The sequence below is a fragment of the Engystomops pustulosus genome, chromosome 4, assembly GCF_040894005.1.
Source record: "Engystomops pustulosus chromosome 4, aEngPut4.maternal, whole genome shotgun sequence".
NCBI lineage: Eukaryota > Metazoa > Chordata > Amphibia > Anura > Leptodactylidae > Engystomops > Engystomops pustulosus.
Genome location: NC_092414.1, coordinates 125,408,833 through 125,425,383, shown reverse-complemented (window position 1 = coordinate 125,425,383; position 16,551 = coordinate 125,408,833).

Below are 16,551 nucleotides of genomic sequence, written 5' to 3'. Positions count from 1 at the left end.
CATGTAAGGTATAGCTGTGATGCAAAATGTCTAATCTACCAAGTTGCAAAAATTATTATCTGTAATGTCTGAATCGCCATTATTTTGCTGCACGTAAAAATTTGAATAAAAATTAATCAAAAGATTGTACAGTTCCCAAAATTGTATCAATTAAAACATCTGTTTATCCTGTAAAAAAAAAAAGCCACCTTTATGGCTCTGTACACTGACACATGAAAAGGTATGATTGTGGTAATATTTTTTACATTTTTATTTAAAATTTTATTTTAAAATTCCAAATGTGGAATTGATGAAAAAAAAATTTGCACCATTTTCTTTGTGGTACCATAACTATACAGTAAGTTCTGTTACCATATCATTAACCCCTTCCCGCTCTGCGGTGAATATATCCGCCGCTGAGCGCAGTGACTTAACGCTCAGTAGCGGATATATCCGCCACTGAGCTGATGTCGGCTCAGCTCTGGATCAGAGCCAAACCGGCATCGGGATACACGGGGTGCCGGCTGTAACTAACAGCCGTCACCCCAGTGTAACACCCGCGTCAGAGTGGGCTCTGATCGCAGGTGTTTAACCCGTTAAATGCCCTGGTCAGTGCGACCGCAGCATTCAACCTGCCCTCTGGTGATCTTTCCCCCACCATCGCGCCCACCCTCCCCCCATCATCTTCGGGGGTTGCAGATCATTGCTAAGGCAGCCCTGGGGTCTGATCAGGCCCCCAGAGCTGCCTGCTGGCAGTGCCTGAAAGATGGCGTCGATAATATCATCTTAAAGGCACAGAAGCACATCAGTATTGCAGGATATTATCATGAACAAGCAATCAGATGATTGCTTGTTCATGTCCCATGGTGGAAACAGTGAACAAGTAAAAAAAAAATCTTATTCAATAAAACATAAAGCAGTAAATCAATAAAAATGCCCATAAACCTCATAACATATAAAGAGACATATAACACAAAAAAGTCTAACTTATAACACAAACCCCACATATACAGTATCGCCGTGTCCGTAACTACCCGTAGAATAAGAGTAAATCAATATTGAACCTGCACGATGAATGACAAAAATTATTATTTTTACCTAATGAATCCCACAAAAAATGCAATAAAAAGTGATCAAAAAAACTTATGTACTCCAGAATGATACCGTTGCAAAGTACATCAAAGTCCAGCAGAAAAACAAGAATTTTTCAATATTTTTTTTTTTGTAAATTAATGCAAAACTTATCAGTCACAATTTACCACTAAAATGAAGTACAACATGTGAGGAAAAAACAATCTCAGAATCGTTTAGATAAGTAACAGTGTTCAAAAGTTATAACCATATAAAGCGATGCATCTTGAAATACAAAAAAATGAGGCTGAGCCTTAAGCTATAAACTAGCTGTGTCCTTAAAGAGATCCTGTCAGGCAAATTAACCCCTAAACTAAATATATTTTCATAAACTGAAAGCATTGCCTCTATCCCTTCATTGTCCCTCTACATGTCTGTAAACCTAAGCAATGAGGTCCTAAAGCTGTATGCAAATGACCTGTGAAATGTCCAATGAGTCATTATCATATTCAAGCTGTCCAACTTATTCATAAGTGGGAGGTACAGCCACGCCCCCAGTGCTCGACTGACAGTCTGTATAATGATGTGAGGTATAATGGTGTAATGGCTCCTCCATGTGCTTCCTGGTGCTGGCGCTTCCTGCGGCCTGTGTGTGTATGAGATACTCTTATACACATGACTAACAGCCTGTATAATGGTGTGAGGTATAATGGTGTAATGGCTCCTCCATGTGCTTCCTGGTGCTGGCACCCCTGCAGCCTGTGTGTATGAGATACTCCTATACACATGACTGACACTCTGTGTAATGATGTGAGGTATAATGGTGTAATGGCTCCTTCATGTGCTTCCTGGTGCTGCCGGCCACGTCCCCTGCAGCCTGTGTGTATAGAAGAGATACAACAGCTCCAGGTAGCCATGTCATAGCAGCAGAACATATCAGGTACATATGTAGCTGATGTCTGTGCCTCACACATGTGTATTAGGAGGGAGAGTATGTCAGCAGATAAAGCACAGACACTAGCAATGCTTTACTACTACTATTACACACAGACATGAGCAGGGAGAGGAGAGGGGAGGAGTAACAGGGGTGACATCACTAGCTCTGACCATGTGACCCGCCTCATTTACATAATAAAGAAAAGATGATTTTAGAGGATTATTGTATGAAGTGACAAGATAAAAGCTGGGATGGATCCTTGTGAGCTGCTCCAACAGGTAGAGGAGACATAAATAGTGACAGAGACCTGATGACAGGTGTCCTTTAAGGGGTTAAAGTAAAGTAAGCCTGGTCCTTGTGATGAAGGGGGGTTCACATGCCAGATATTGTGATGAACATTCATGTGCAAGGGAGATTCAAATGCCAGATTTTGTCGGGTTCACCAAGCCATTAATATCCCTTACTTCACACTAGTCAATCTTGTATAGCTAATGAGACCATGGAAACTTCCTACTACAAAGGCTGCAGAGTGACTCTGGGCAGCCACAGCAACTCTGAAAGGCTTAAAGGGGTTGTCCGAGTTTTTGAAAAAAAGCTAAAAGTGGCCGGGACAGGGCTGCTTAAAAAAAATAAAGATGTACTTACCTCCCGGTGCCCTCCCGGACTCAGTTCCGGACGGACCCGACAACCTTCCGGCCCCCATACACAATGCTTACATGGCGCCCGGACCGGAGTGACAGCAGCGCTGGATACGGGAGGGCACCGGGAGGTAAGTACATCTTTATTTTTTTTAAGCAGCCCTGTCCCGGCCACTTTTATCTTTTTTTCAAAAACTCGGACAACCCCTTTAAGGAGACTTCCCTCCAATTTTTAAAACAGAAGACAATGAATTATAAAATCTCAGACCTATATTTTGTTTAGGGACCGTTATAGAGTTTTGTTCCATCTCAGCCAAAGGCAAATATTTTTGGAATTGGGGTAGCGAGGGGATCATAGTGCCCCGACTCCCTAGGTTCTAGCATTCACCTGGATCCAATAATACCAGAACCCTTACCCTAAGACTTCCCCTGTAGAAGCCAGGACTTCTCCAAGGTTCTAGATTTAATACCAGGTTGGTCCTCAAAGCTTTCCTGGGGGTTGCAGGGGTTTGTCTGCACCTAATATAATCAGAACACCACTGATGCTCATGGTCTTTTCTTGGGGAAATCGTTTACCATCACAAGGAAGGATCTTAAGATGTGGACTAATCCATTTCCATTAGGCCCACAGAAAGATAACTAACATACTGAATTGCTGATTTGTTGTCCTATCCTGGTATTTTGTACTTTGCTAACTGTATATGTTAAGGTAAACATAGCAAACCTACCTGATAGATCAGATCCTGTCATTTCTACTTACTTTCCTACAAGCATTGTAACTGAGATTTAATTTCAAGATGGTGCCGACATCGTGGATTATAACCAAAACATCAGGAGTAAAGAATTTTGGGAATGTGCTATTATGACGTGAACGTGCGACAGCAGAGAAGCTCTCCAATCAAAACGATGTCTGATATTGTTATGCTTTCTATGCTCCTCCCAGTCTAGCTCTTTTTCCTATTCTTTCTATATAGTCTAGTAGAATAAATAAAGTTCACGTAATGCAGATTTGCCATGGCCATGATCGCATGAGTGAGATTTAAATCAGCAAATGTTGTCTGAATTATTCCTTACGACGTGCACGCATGCTGATTGATTAGAAACACGCAGCCAACGCACACTAAAAGAGGATATCTTAAAACCTACCCCAACATTTGGAGGCACTGCTGAGATCCCCGGGAGCAGAACCAGGAAGCCCCCTCGTTCGGGCACCATTTTGCAGCCTCGGGGGTCACCATTTCCCAATGGGGATTGATCAACCCAGATCACGGTAAGTTTCAGATTACATATGTTAACTTGTGACTTCCATGTGACTTGAGGGTGGTGATACCTGTGGCTGTAAACAGCTGGGATTGGAGGGTAAATATGTATAGCCACCTGGTGTCCTGCGCGGGGTCTGAATTGTTAGACACTTCTGTGTGAAATTGTACCTTGGCTACTGTGTGTATGCGCTTTGCTGAGCCAGAGCAGAAAGGGAGGGGGAGGACGTTCTACAGGTCACACAAGACACAAGATACTGAGAGGAATGGAGAGAGAGACCGCAGGGAAAAGAGAACACGGGACAAGTGCCTGGGGTTTTGAAATAAGCAGACAAGGGATAAGTGTCTGGGGTTCTGATACAGGCGGCCAGGATAGTGGTTAATAGGCCGGGTGTCAGGGATTTGATTTTTGTCAGGGAAATTGAAAAGGAATTCGGACAGGAGAGATCGTTAAACAGGGACCTTCTGATAAACCTCCAAATGACACTCAGTGAGCTAAGTCTCGGTAACTGGTGATCGGGGAGCTTGAAGGTCAGCCCTTAAGCCGTGAGTAGCTGCACTGTAAGGGTCTCGGGATAAATTCTGCGGTCTCGGAAGAGAAAGAACGTCCTCCTGGAGGGAACCACTGGTGCGCTAGCGATAGTTCAGTGCAGAGAAGGGAAAGATGTAGGTAGACAGAAGGTTGTTGAGTTAAGTAGGACTGATGGAAAAGTGCAAGTTGATATAATGGAACATAAGGGCTGGTAGCATTGTGCTGAAAAGAAAAGTAATAGTGAAGGTTTAAAAGTTTTGGGATGTGTTAGAGGATCTGATGAATGTACAAGTGCGAAAACTTGATCAGGTTTGAAACAGACACACAGAGTGACAGGAATCCTTCATAGTGCCCATTGAAGAAAGAGACAGGCGATAAGGGACATTTCAAAGTTTTTGATGTGGAAAGAATTTGAGAGAAAGAGATTTTATTATATTTTCTCAGGAGGGAAAGATGGAATGGAATGCAAACTCCACCCCTGTATCTGGTGGTTAGAGAAGATGACACGCCGTACCATCCTTTAGTGCGGCCATCTTAAGACAGTTACATTCTCTTCAAGTCCCTGAAAGTTAATTGCCTATGACTCTACTCTGTTGGCAGCCATAAAGGCTGGTTGAGGATAGCAGCTGAGCACCCTTCGGGATTCTAGGCAGATGATTGAAATAAACGCCGGCAGGTGATATTTCACCAATTTCAGACTTTTGCTAAGGATCTTGGAGTGTGGGATGTTGTTGATTTGGGTATGGTCTAGTTAAAACTTATTTGATCCTGACAATTGCAGAAAAATTACTACAAAAAGTGTTGCAATGTCTTTGGTACCTGCTTTCTGGAGTTTGAAGAGTTAACTAGGGTCAGATCGTGGGGGCAGCTATGCAGCTGGGCTCTATCCTGAGCTGCCTTCTATGTGTCTGTGATAACTGGCCTTGAAGCGCAAAGAAAGCAATCTGTGTTAAGTGGGGGCGACAGAGCTGACAGCCTAAAAGACTTGAAGGAATTTGCTTGTGATACAAGCCCTGTTTAAGCCACGTAATTTTGATGATGTCCACTGTGTACCCCAAGAACAAGCCCCCCCAACTGTATTACAAAGCCTATGACTGACTTTTATTCCTTTATGACTAAAAACCAACATAAGTATACGTGGACTTTGTTGAGACTTTGGAGTCTGGCCTGAAGTTTATAGATAGTTATGAGAATCCTATATGTCAGGATGAGATAAAGCGGAGACGCACATGGTAATGGAAGAGTTCCACGGGAACTGTTTACAGTTTTAGGACAGATGGGGGATGACCTGACAGTGTAGTGTACATCTGTTTTGTAATGAGTTGTTACCAAAAGGGTTAGCAGACTAGAGACATCTCTGCCAGACTTGACGTATAGAGGGACTGATAAGACTGTGACAGATTGACGTACAGGGGGAACAGAGACCAGGGTCGGTAGTTTCACAGACCACACCAAAGTGAGACTGACAAAAGTTTCGATCCCGGATGAGCCCAGCTCAAGGGGGCATGCTTCCACTTGTGGGAGGAGACATGACTAAGGTCACTAAAGTGAGTGGCCACATTCTAATGGGGGGTGGGGTGGTAACTAACAAGGATGTCAGCACGCACAAGAACTGATGTGAGACTCCTCCCCTGCTAGCCCAGTGATAATTTTAACCCATTCCCAGTCAAGAAAAAGAACCAGAAAGAACAGCCGGATACACGTAGGATGGTCCATGACCTCCAAGCTGCCAATGAGTGTACTGAAGTCCAGTGGTCCCTAGCCCACACTGGCAGCAGTCCCTGGGAGTGACATATTATTCACTGTTATTAATTTGGCAAATGTTCACCTCTCTGTGCCACTACATGAAGATTTCCAGTACCTATTTGCCCTTACTAGTTCAGTATTCCAGTATAACTGATGCAGATTCCCACCAGGGTGGTAAAACTCACCCAGCCAGTACTACAGGGAGTAGATTGACAGACTAGCCCCTTACTGGATGTTTTCCTTTTACAGTATATGGATGACCTACTGTTTTTGTGCCTCCATTTTGCAGGTTTGCTAGAATGCATTTATTGACCTTATGTGTTTTCTGTTCCAGAAGGGTTGCAAAGCTTCCAGAGAAAAACTCCAGTATTGCCAGAAGAAGGTGGTCTTCCTAGGCCACTGATTCTCAGCTACAGGTATACACCTGACAGAGGAAAGAAAGCTGACAGTCCAGAATATGCCCCTGCCCAGAGGCCCTAAGCCTCTTCACACGTTTCTAGGACTGGTCAGCTACTGCAGGCCCGGGATAAGGTCTGCTCCCTCCAGCCGGATGTTGCCCCTTGCTAAATTAATTGCCTCTTCCCCATTTGCCCTTAGTCAGGAGGCAATTGATGCATTCCATAGCCCTAAGCTGGCAAATCCTGTCTGCCCTGGCCCTAGGCACACCCCACTGACCTTTTGTTTTAGCTCAGGTATGTGGTGGCCTCCCCAGTGATCCACTATTAGGCCCGGTTAGACTCAGTCATGAGGGGAGCCCCTCATGTGTCAGTAGCTGCTGCCAGCAACCCCCATGACTTGCACAGTGTCCTCACCCAAGTACAGCCCAAGCATCTGAGCAAAGGCCAGACAGCTCAGACTCCAGTGTACACTCCCGATGCCCCAGGACACACTGAAAAGGTGCACAGCTCTGAATCCTGCCGTTCTGTCAATAGTCTTCCAGGATTCAGGGGGGGGGAGGGTTTTTAACCGAGAGAAGGGTGTTTAACCCAGATGTTGAGTTTTTTTTTCCTCATAGATGGCTCCAGGTCTGCAGTAGAAGACAGACGGTTCTATGCTGGATATGCAGTGGTCAGTGGCGCACATGAGGTAGTACAAGCAGAAGCACTCCCTCCATACAGGTCAACACAGGAGGTGGAGTGATGGCACTCAGGGAAGCACTACAGCTGGTGGAAGGTAAAAGGGCAAACATCTATACTCAAGGTATCGTTTTGAGGTCTAAACACGACTATGAACCCATATGGAAGGCTAGAGATTTCCTCACCTCTGCAGGGACCCCCTTTAAGCATGGCACGCTGGTTAAAGAGCTCATGGATGCTCTCTTACTTCCACAAAAGGTGTGGATAGTAAAAGTAAAAGCACACACAATTTGGTAACTCCACAAAACAAGGGCAAGTATGTGGCTGACAGGGTGGCGAAGGCAGCTGCACAGATGGAACCCAGAGACTGTCCTGAAGTCTCAGCGGTGAGTTCTGAGCTAGAAGGTTTGATCCACAGGTGTTCCAGTCCCTGGTGGCCCGAGTGTCATCAGAAGTGAAGGAAGTGTGGAGGAAAGCTGGAGCCCAGATGCCGATGGGACCTGGATGCTGGGAGAGAGGGTGTGCCTGGCCGGAGCCCTGCACCCGACAGTAAGTCAAGTAGCCCACGGACACACACACACATCCAAAATTGCCATGCTAGTGATCATAAACCATCAGTGGTTTATGATCACAGGCATTGCCTCGGGCATTACTACCCCTGTATACAACATAAAAAAACAAATATCGTGCAGCTCACCTGTCCAATGATTTCCAAAGATCAGCCCTTCGAGGAGTATAGTGGCGTGTGAGTTCAACACGACTTTGGGTGTGCTCGCGTAGCCTGCTAGGACTGCAGGTGTGATAAGACGTTTTTCAATCAAAGGTGAACACGGCACTTCCTTAAAAATCTTTTTCTTCTTTATTGATATGAAAAGTTAAAACATGGTAGGTAGAACAAAGTTACAGCTGACACGTTTCGAGCTTTTTCGGCTCTTAGTCATAGCATGAAAGTATACAATCTGTTTAAGAATTTAAAGGAAAATCCACCAATCAGAAAGATAGGGGGTGTGTGTCAATCATGCGTCACAATTTGTTACAGCAAATGCTGTTTAAATGGATCGCATGTATCGCAGTATTGCACACAACCATATGTAATCAAAACATTTGTAATATTTACAATAAGAAGAAGACATCAGTAACAGATAATCAATCTGTGAATAAACAGCTAACATTTGACATATTCATTGTTCGTAAAACCTGGAATGGAATTGTTGCATGCAGGTGCAATGGGGTACATAATGACGTTTCAAGATCTCTGTAAACATGGGAAAGTTAACAGCGTTTTAACAATGCATAAACGGGTTTAAATCTGTACGTATGATGATTTACAATTGAAAAATATTTATATATTAGAGAAGTAAGGATATAAATGTAGTCCAATACAGGAAAACATTTTCATCACTTTCTAAATATAAAAAAATCATACAGAAAAATCAATGACATTTATTGAATATATATGAATGCACATCAAATTAATAGAAATATGATAAATCTGTCCTAAACTTTAGTCCTTGAGGTGATCTAGTACCCAATTTAAAAATCCAAAAAACCTCTCTTTGTAATAATGTCTTTCTCCTATCACCTCCTCTTAAAGGAGAGTGTACCTGTTCAAATCCAAAGAAACTAAAAGAGGATATATCTCCATTATGTATGTTAGGATGCTCCTGACATGTTTTTTTGGAAATTTTTCGTACTGTCCCTTAGATGCTCTGCAATTCTGATTTTTAATTTGCGGGTAGTAGAACCTATATACATGATGTTACAGATAGTACACTCTATGATATATACAATATAAGTGGAATCACAATTGATAAAGGACTTGATGGGAAATTTTTCTTTTTTATCAAAAGAGAAAAAATGATCGGTGCATCTGGCATAAGTGCACATGTTGCATCGTGTGGTACCACATCGAAAAAAACCCGTGATGTCAAGCCAAGTAGTTTTTTTTGGACATGAATTTGTGTAAAGACTAGGGGAGAGAATGGCACCCAAAGTTTGTCCTTTTTTAGATACAAAATTACATCCATCTTTCAAGATGGCATTTAGTTTGTCATCTTGATATAAAATCGGTAGATTTTTTTTAACGATGTTAACAATTTGAGAAAAATCAGAACTGAATTGAGTAGAGAAAGTTATTTTGGACTTTTCAAAATGGGTTTTGGATGTTTTTTGAGTGGATAAAAGAATATTTCGATCTTTCTTGTTGGCAATTTTGAAGCCCCTATCTATCATCCATTTAGGGTAATCTCGGGAGGCTAATCTATGGCTTAATGCATTAGCTTGTTGAAGGAACTCCTTTTGGTCAGTGCATGCCCTCTTAAGTCTAATAAACTCTCCTGCAGGAATAGATTTAATGGAATGTGCAGGATGATTGCTGGATGCATTCAAAATTGTATTCCTTGCTGAGGGTTTTCTGTATAGGCTGGTACTCACTTTCCCCTCCAACGGACAGCCCTTCAACAGCAAATCAAGAAAAGGTACTTCAACCTCATCCACCTCAAAAGTGAAACTAAGGTTTACATTATTGTTGTTAAGGTATGAAGCAAAGTCTGGCATGGACGGCACACCTCCCGACCATACAATCAGTATATCGTCGATATACCGCCCGTACCAGACAATGCTATCCCCAAAAATGTTGTGATGGGAATAAATGGACTCCTCTTCCCACCATGACATAAAAAGGTTCGCCAATGAGGGCGAAAAACGAGCCCCAGTTGGAGAGCCTTTAATCTGCAAAAAAATTTTTTCATCAAAAGAAAAATAATTGTGAGAGAGAAGAAATTTGGTGGCATCTATAATGTATTCACACAGTTCCTCTGAGTAAGAACTAGACCTATATAGATGATGAGCCAGAGCGATAATGGCTAAATCATGTGGGATAGAGCTATACAAAGAGCTAACATCACAAGTGACCTATACATAATCCTCCCTCCAAGGAAAATTTTCAAAAATTCTCAACACTTCTTTACTATCTCTCAGATAGCCTGGAGGGGAAATCACTAAAGGTTGCAATAGGATATCTATCCATTCACATAATTTTTTCGTTGACTGAGCCAATTCCGGAAATAATTGGTCTTAAAGGGGGGGGGGGGGAATGACCCTTTATGGACTTATGGTAATCCATGAAAAATTGGTATGACAGGATTGGTGGGGCACAAGTATGCTTGGTGTCTCTCTGGGATTATGCCCAGGTTTACACCTTTTTGTATTATGTTTTTGATTTGTTCCAGAAAAATATAGGTGGGATCAATATCTAATTTTCTGTATGTGAGTGCATCACCAAGAATATCCATGACCAGGGATCTATAAAGGTTTTTGTCCAAAGCGAGAACTTTCCTCCCCTTATGCACCATTTTAATTATGATATGGTCGTTAGACTTTAGTGTATTCAGGGCGTATTGTAAATGGGGGGTCAAGTTTCCGCTTTGACAAGAAGCCACAGTATTAGATAAATTCAATAGATCCCGTTCCACTGTTGATTGGAATTGGTCCATAGATGGGGCCCTAGAATTCACAGGATAGAACTGTTTGTTAGAAATACACATAGGAACCGTATGTACACGGATGTCTCTATTCGTTCTGGTACGCATGTTATTGAGATTAAGTAAGACACATTGGTCACTAAAATCTAAATTGCTATATTCATTGTTGTAACAAATGGTGGGTTTACATAAATCAGTGTGTTCATCCGCAGTACTATCAAAAAAATGTCTCTTGACTGTAAGGGCTCTGACAAATCTATTAACATCCAACATCGTGTTGAACAAATTAAATCTTTTAGTGGGTACGAAATTAAGACCCTTCTCCAACACTTTAACTTGATCTGAAGTGAAGGAAGGAAGTGTGGAGGAAAGCTGGAGCCCAGATGCCGATGGGACCTGGATGCTGGGAGAGAGGGTGTGCCTGCCCGGAGCCCTGCACCCGACAGTAAGTCAAGTAGCCCACGGACACACACACACACACATCTAAAATTGCCATGCTAGTGATCATAAACCACCAGTGTTTTGCCCCGGGCATTACTACCCCTGTCACTAGACTAGTGAAAGCCTGTATAGTCTGTGCCTGCCATGGTGGCAAGGTGGTAAAGACCCAACAGAAGGTGACACCGAAGCCACTGTATCCCTTCCAAAGACTTCAGATGGATTTTATCCAGCTACCAAAAAGTGGTACGTAGGAATACGTGCTTGTGTGCATTGATCTCTTTCCAGGGTGGCCAGAAGCTTTTCCTATGACCAAGGCTACTGCCAGAGCCGCAGCCAAGAAGTTGGTGAGTGAGATTTTTCTGCAGGTTTGGACTTCCAGAGACCATAGAGTCTGGTCGCAGAGCCCACTTCACAGGACAGGTAAAGACCTGAAACCTTGTCCCTCCTGGGTGTAGAACCGGCCCTGCACACCCCTTACCAAGTTAGTGGTGGGGTTGAGAGACTAAACGGCACTCTTAAGTTAGAGATCCGGAAGGAAAAAGGAAACAATGGCCCGAGTGCCTTCCTGCTGCCCAGTATTCAGTTAGGACTACCCTTAACAGAAAGATGGTATTTTTCCCCTTTTAAAGTACTTTTTGGCTGTGCACCCAGACTAGGCCCCTAATTTCTACAGACCCTATAGCTGATGGCAGGAAATAAGGTGGAACATACCACAAAGTTGAGCCAGGCCTTGGAAAAGGTCCGCAAAAGTATTTCTGATTCCTTTTTCAGGTTCAGACAGAGACCTCAGGATGCATATCCTGAAGCCATGGAGACTACGCGGTGGTAAAGAGACACCAAAAAGAGAATTCAGAGCATCGCTACGACGGTCCTTTCCAAGTCCTGCTGACCAGTGCCCCATCTGTGAAGCTAGAGAGAAGTCTGCATGCTTCCACACTTTCTATTGCAAACTTACTTATTCTTCTTGCTAGCTGGTCTCTTCTGACTGACTGTATTCTCAGGGACATCCCAACCATGACTATCACTGTATCTATAGTGCAGACCATGATGCCCCCAGGGTAGGAAACTTTACCTACAGTTGGTGCAGGCAATGACCTGCTTAGCAGTGTCTCATGTGTACTGGATTTGTGGGGATAGGAGAGTCAGGTCAGGCCTGGAGGCTGGGAAGGTGAGTGTACTGTGATAAAACTTGTGCAATCCTCCCTTGTGATCCCCAAGGAGAAGATCGATCAGACACATAGAGAAAATGTAGAGCATCCCAAAGGATTCTGAAGGTCTGAGAGAGAAGCACCTAGATGACAATGTGTATATAGATACAGTAGTAGCACCAAGGGGGGGTCCCAGATGAGTACAAGGCAATCAGATATGGGCAGGACTAGAGTCCCTTATTCCCCAGAAAGCTATGAGCAAAATGTTGATCGTTTTTATTGTAATTGTGAATTATATCCGAGATGCTTTCCAGAACCGCATGGCTTTGGACATGATCCTTGCTGAGAAGGGAGAAGTCTGTAAGATGGTGGGGACGGCTTGTTGCATGTACATCCCGGATGACATCGTCCCCCATGGATCCATTACCCATGGACTTGAAGAGATTGAAGGACTGTCCAGGGAACCCAAGAGAAACTCAGAAGTGGACGCTATATCCTTCACTTTGTGGTTAGCGGATTGGCAGGGTTTCCTTTAAGTGGGGGTGGTATTGGGGATTATGATTTTGCTCTTGTCACTTATTGCGTGTTATGTGGTCCTCCCCATCAAGTATCATGGGTATCAGTAGTTAGACAAGCCCAAGACCCCTTACTCAAGTTACCTAAATTTGCATAATGAAAATATCCCTCTGAGATCAACCACCCCTGAAACATATCAAGCAGCCCCCTGGAGTAGGGAGAGGTAGGGTAGAGATTTGATTCCCACATGTGAAAGTCCACTAAATGAGGGCGCACCCAACAGGGGTCTGCTGTCATCCAACTGGTGAAGAGGAGAGCGATGCACATATGGGCAGATCTGTAGGTCCTTCTAGAATAAGAGTAGCTGAGAGAAATTCCAGGATTTAGGGGGAACTGTTAAGGTAAACCTAGCAAACTTAGCTGATAGATCAAATCCTGTCATTTCTACTTATTTTCCTAAAAGCATTGTAACAGAGACTTAATTTCAAGATGGCATGGATTATAACCAAAACATCACCATGCAACATATGAAACTCTCATGACAGCTGGGTCTGCAGGCCATTGCTATGGGACTGAGAGACACCGGGGCTGTGTTAACCGTTGTACGGCCTGAACTGGTGTCCCCAGGGAATATGATACCCGGGAAAACCCTCATTGTTTCCGGAATTGGAGGAACTCTTATGCGTGCACAGTCAGCTCTTGTTATTTGCCATGCAACCTGTCATGTGCCACACTAAGTAGTGCATGTGCAGTGGGAGTGGAGTCAGGGCGGCTTCTTCACTGCTCCCTGCACATGGCAAATAGAAAGGGCTGACTGTGCAAGCGAAAGCTTTGCTTGCTGCGGTCATCAAGGTTAGTCAGAGGGAGGGGTAGGTAGGTCGGTTTGAATAATGAAGAGGATAAGGGTTTTCCACAGGAGATGCTTGTTTGTCCACATGCCCTAGAGCAGTGATGGCGAACCTTTTGGAGACAGAGCGCCCAAACTACAAGCAAAATCCACTTTTTTGCCGTGAAGTGCCAGCATGGCTTTTTAAGCAGTAACTTCTTACTACCTGTTCTTCCACATCTTTCAATTGTATTGTCTCCCTGAGGTCACCAATACAGTTGAAAGAAGGAGGACAATTTCAGACTCATTATAGATTCTCTCCAGGCTCTCTCTGTGCAGGATGAATGGTGGTTCCAGCAGGAAGACCTCCAAAGATATTGCAGTTCTGTCAACACCTTCTCACTTTTCCCGCAGTTCCTAACAGCCATTGAAGTGTCACTTTATAATAGCGCTGAGAGCAGCATTTGCCTGGGACTGCAGGAAGATTTGGTGGATTTGGTCATACTTGGTGAACTTTGCCCTGAGGCAATGGTTTGAGTGCCCACAGAAATGGCTCCGAGTGCCACCTCTGGCACCCGTGCCATAGGTTCGCCACCACTGCCCTAGAGACTTGCTTGTTAAAATTGTCAGGGAGCCAGGTAAATTTTAATATTTATTATCTATTACATCTATTTGATTTACATAAAATTCAAAAACTTGTTTGTAATCCGCAGTACTATGCCTGTGTGAACCTTTTTTTAAAATTTTATTTAAAAATGAAGGAAGAAGTCAACATCCAGGTCTCCAAGAACATGGTTCCACATCACTTCAATAACCTAAATGGGTCCCAGCAGGTACTATGCTCTATGAGTCTAATTTATGTCTGAATCTCAGTATAGTGACTTGAATACTGACTACAGATCACCAAGCTATTCAGAGATATTCCTAGAGCTATCCTATAGCTAAGGAATTGCTGATTATATTTGGTGACACTACCTAAGGCTGCCAAAGTACATGGCAATTTATCTCAGTGACAACTAGAAACTCAGAAAAACAAACTGTGATCTGTATACACTGTATATTAATATATCTAAGGACCCATCGGAAAATGGACGTGAAGATCACAAGTGGAGGACAACACCCTGGAGCATGGGAGGGCAGGCACTTAGACCCACTTGGGGAGGCAACGTGATGGTTTCAGTGCTTTAATACATGTTATAACTGTTTAAGGTACCAGAGCATGGAGGCAAAACATTCACATATTCAAGACTGTTCACTACCCCTGGAACATCATGGGAACACAAATGGGAAATTGAACAGTTGTGATGACAGCCAGGAGCCTAACAAAGACTCCTAGGCATGCAGACATCTACCACCAGGATGATTGTAAACCAAGCAAACTGACATACTGGTGTGTGCCCCCTCTGGCAATCGTCTCTTCTTTTAGCTTCTTCTGCCCTGGTTTCTACAAGAGAAAAGGATTTTAAAATATGCAAATGCATAGATGCTAATGGAGCCTGGAGCCCCTCAGGCTCATTGGATACTGCAGAGGGGGCATAAAACAGTATGTCAGTGCTGGGTGCTTTCCTGCTGATCGCCGGCAGCTTTGCTTTGCCGGCTTAAAAAATATGGTGGCACATGGGCGCGCCGTAAAATCCAAGAATACGGCACAAATGTGTTTTTTTATCAATTTCACTGCATTTGGAATTTTTTTCCCGCTTCCCAGTACACGGCATGGAATATTAAAGGGAACCTACCACCACAAATCTACCTATAAAGGTAGATCGGGTGGTAGGTGGATAAATGGGGCTATCCTCACGTCCCCGCAATTTTTTGGTAACTTTTATGAAACGTTTATGCTAATTTTATTATGCGGCTACTGGGGCGTGGAGTAGCCGCATCTGAGGTTACACGAGGCTGCTACTCCACGCCCCGGTAGCCTCTTTTCTCCTCCTACTTACCATCTTCGGCACGCAGCTGCTCGTAGCTGCGCGCCCTCGTCCGACGATCCTGCAGTCTGCGCATGCGCAGAACAGCAGGCCCGCGCCTGTGCAGCCCCGGCTTCGGAGCAGTGACCGCCCAGGCGCGGGCCTGCTGTTCTGCGCATGCGCAGACTGCTGGATCGTTGGACGAGGGCGCGCAGCTACGAGCAGCTGCGCGCCGAAGATGGTGAGTAGGAGGGGTAAAGTGGCTACCGGGGCGTGGAGTAGCCGCCTCGTGTAACCTCAGATGCGGCTACTCTACGCTCCAGTAGCCGCATAATAAAATTAGCATAAACGTTTCGTAAAAGTTACCAAAAAATTGCGGGGACGTGAGGATTAGCCCTTAAAAGGGCTATCCTCACGTCCCATTTATCCACCTACCACCCGATCTACCTTTATAGGTAGATTTGTGGTGGTAGGTGCCCTTTAAATACCACCATTTTGAAGTGTAATTTGATACGCAGAAAATAAGCCATCACACAGCTCTGTACATGGAAAAATAAAAAAGTTATAGATTTTTGAATGTGGGGAGTGAAAAATGAAAATGCAAAAACGAAAAAGGGCTGCGGCGGGAAGGGGTTAAGGCCTCTCCTGCAGTCTAAGGAAGCCCAGGACATGCCAGTGTTCAGTGCCCTTTTCAAACACACATCCTGGACTGCCTGAACTACTGGAGGAGTAAGAAGGTGTGGACAGAGCTGGATTACCATTGAAGCTTTTGCTTCGGACCCCAAGATTCTTCCTCTTCAGGAGACCCTGGATGGAAGCTAAAATGATACACCAAATTTCTCCACCTTATTTCTACTGATATGATTGAAAGCTGTGACAGAGGAGGGAACAATAAGTTACTACTTAAATTGCCATGTTGGCACTTTGCAATAAAAAAGTGGGTTTTGGTTGTCGTTTGGGCACCAAGTCTCTAAAATGTTCGCCATCACTGAC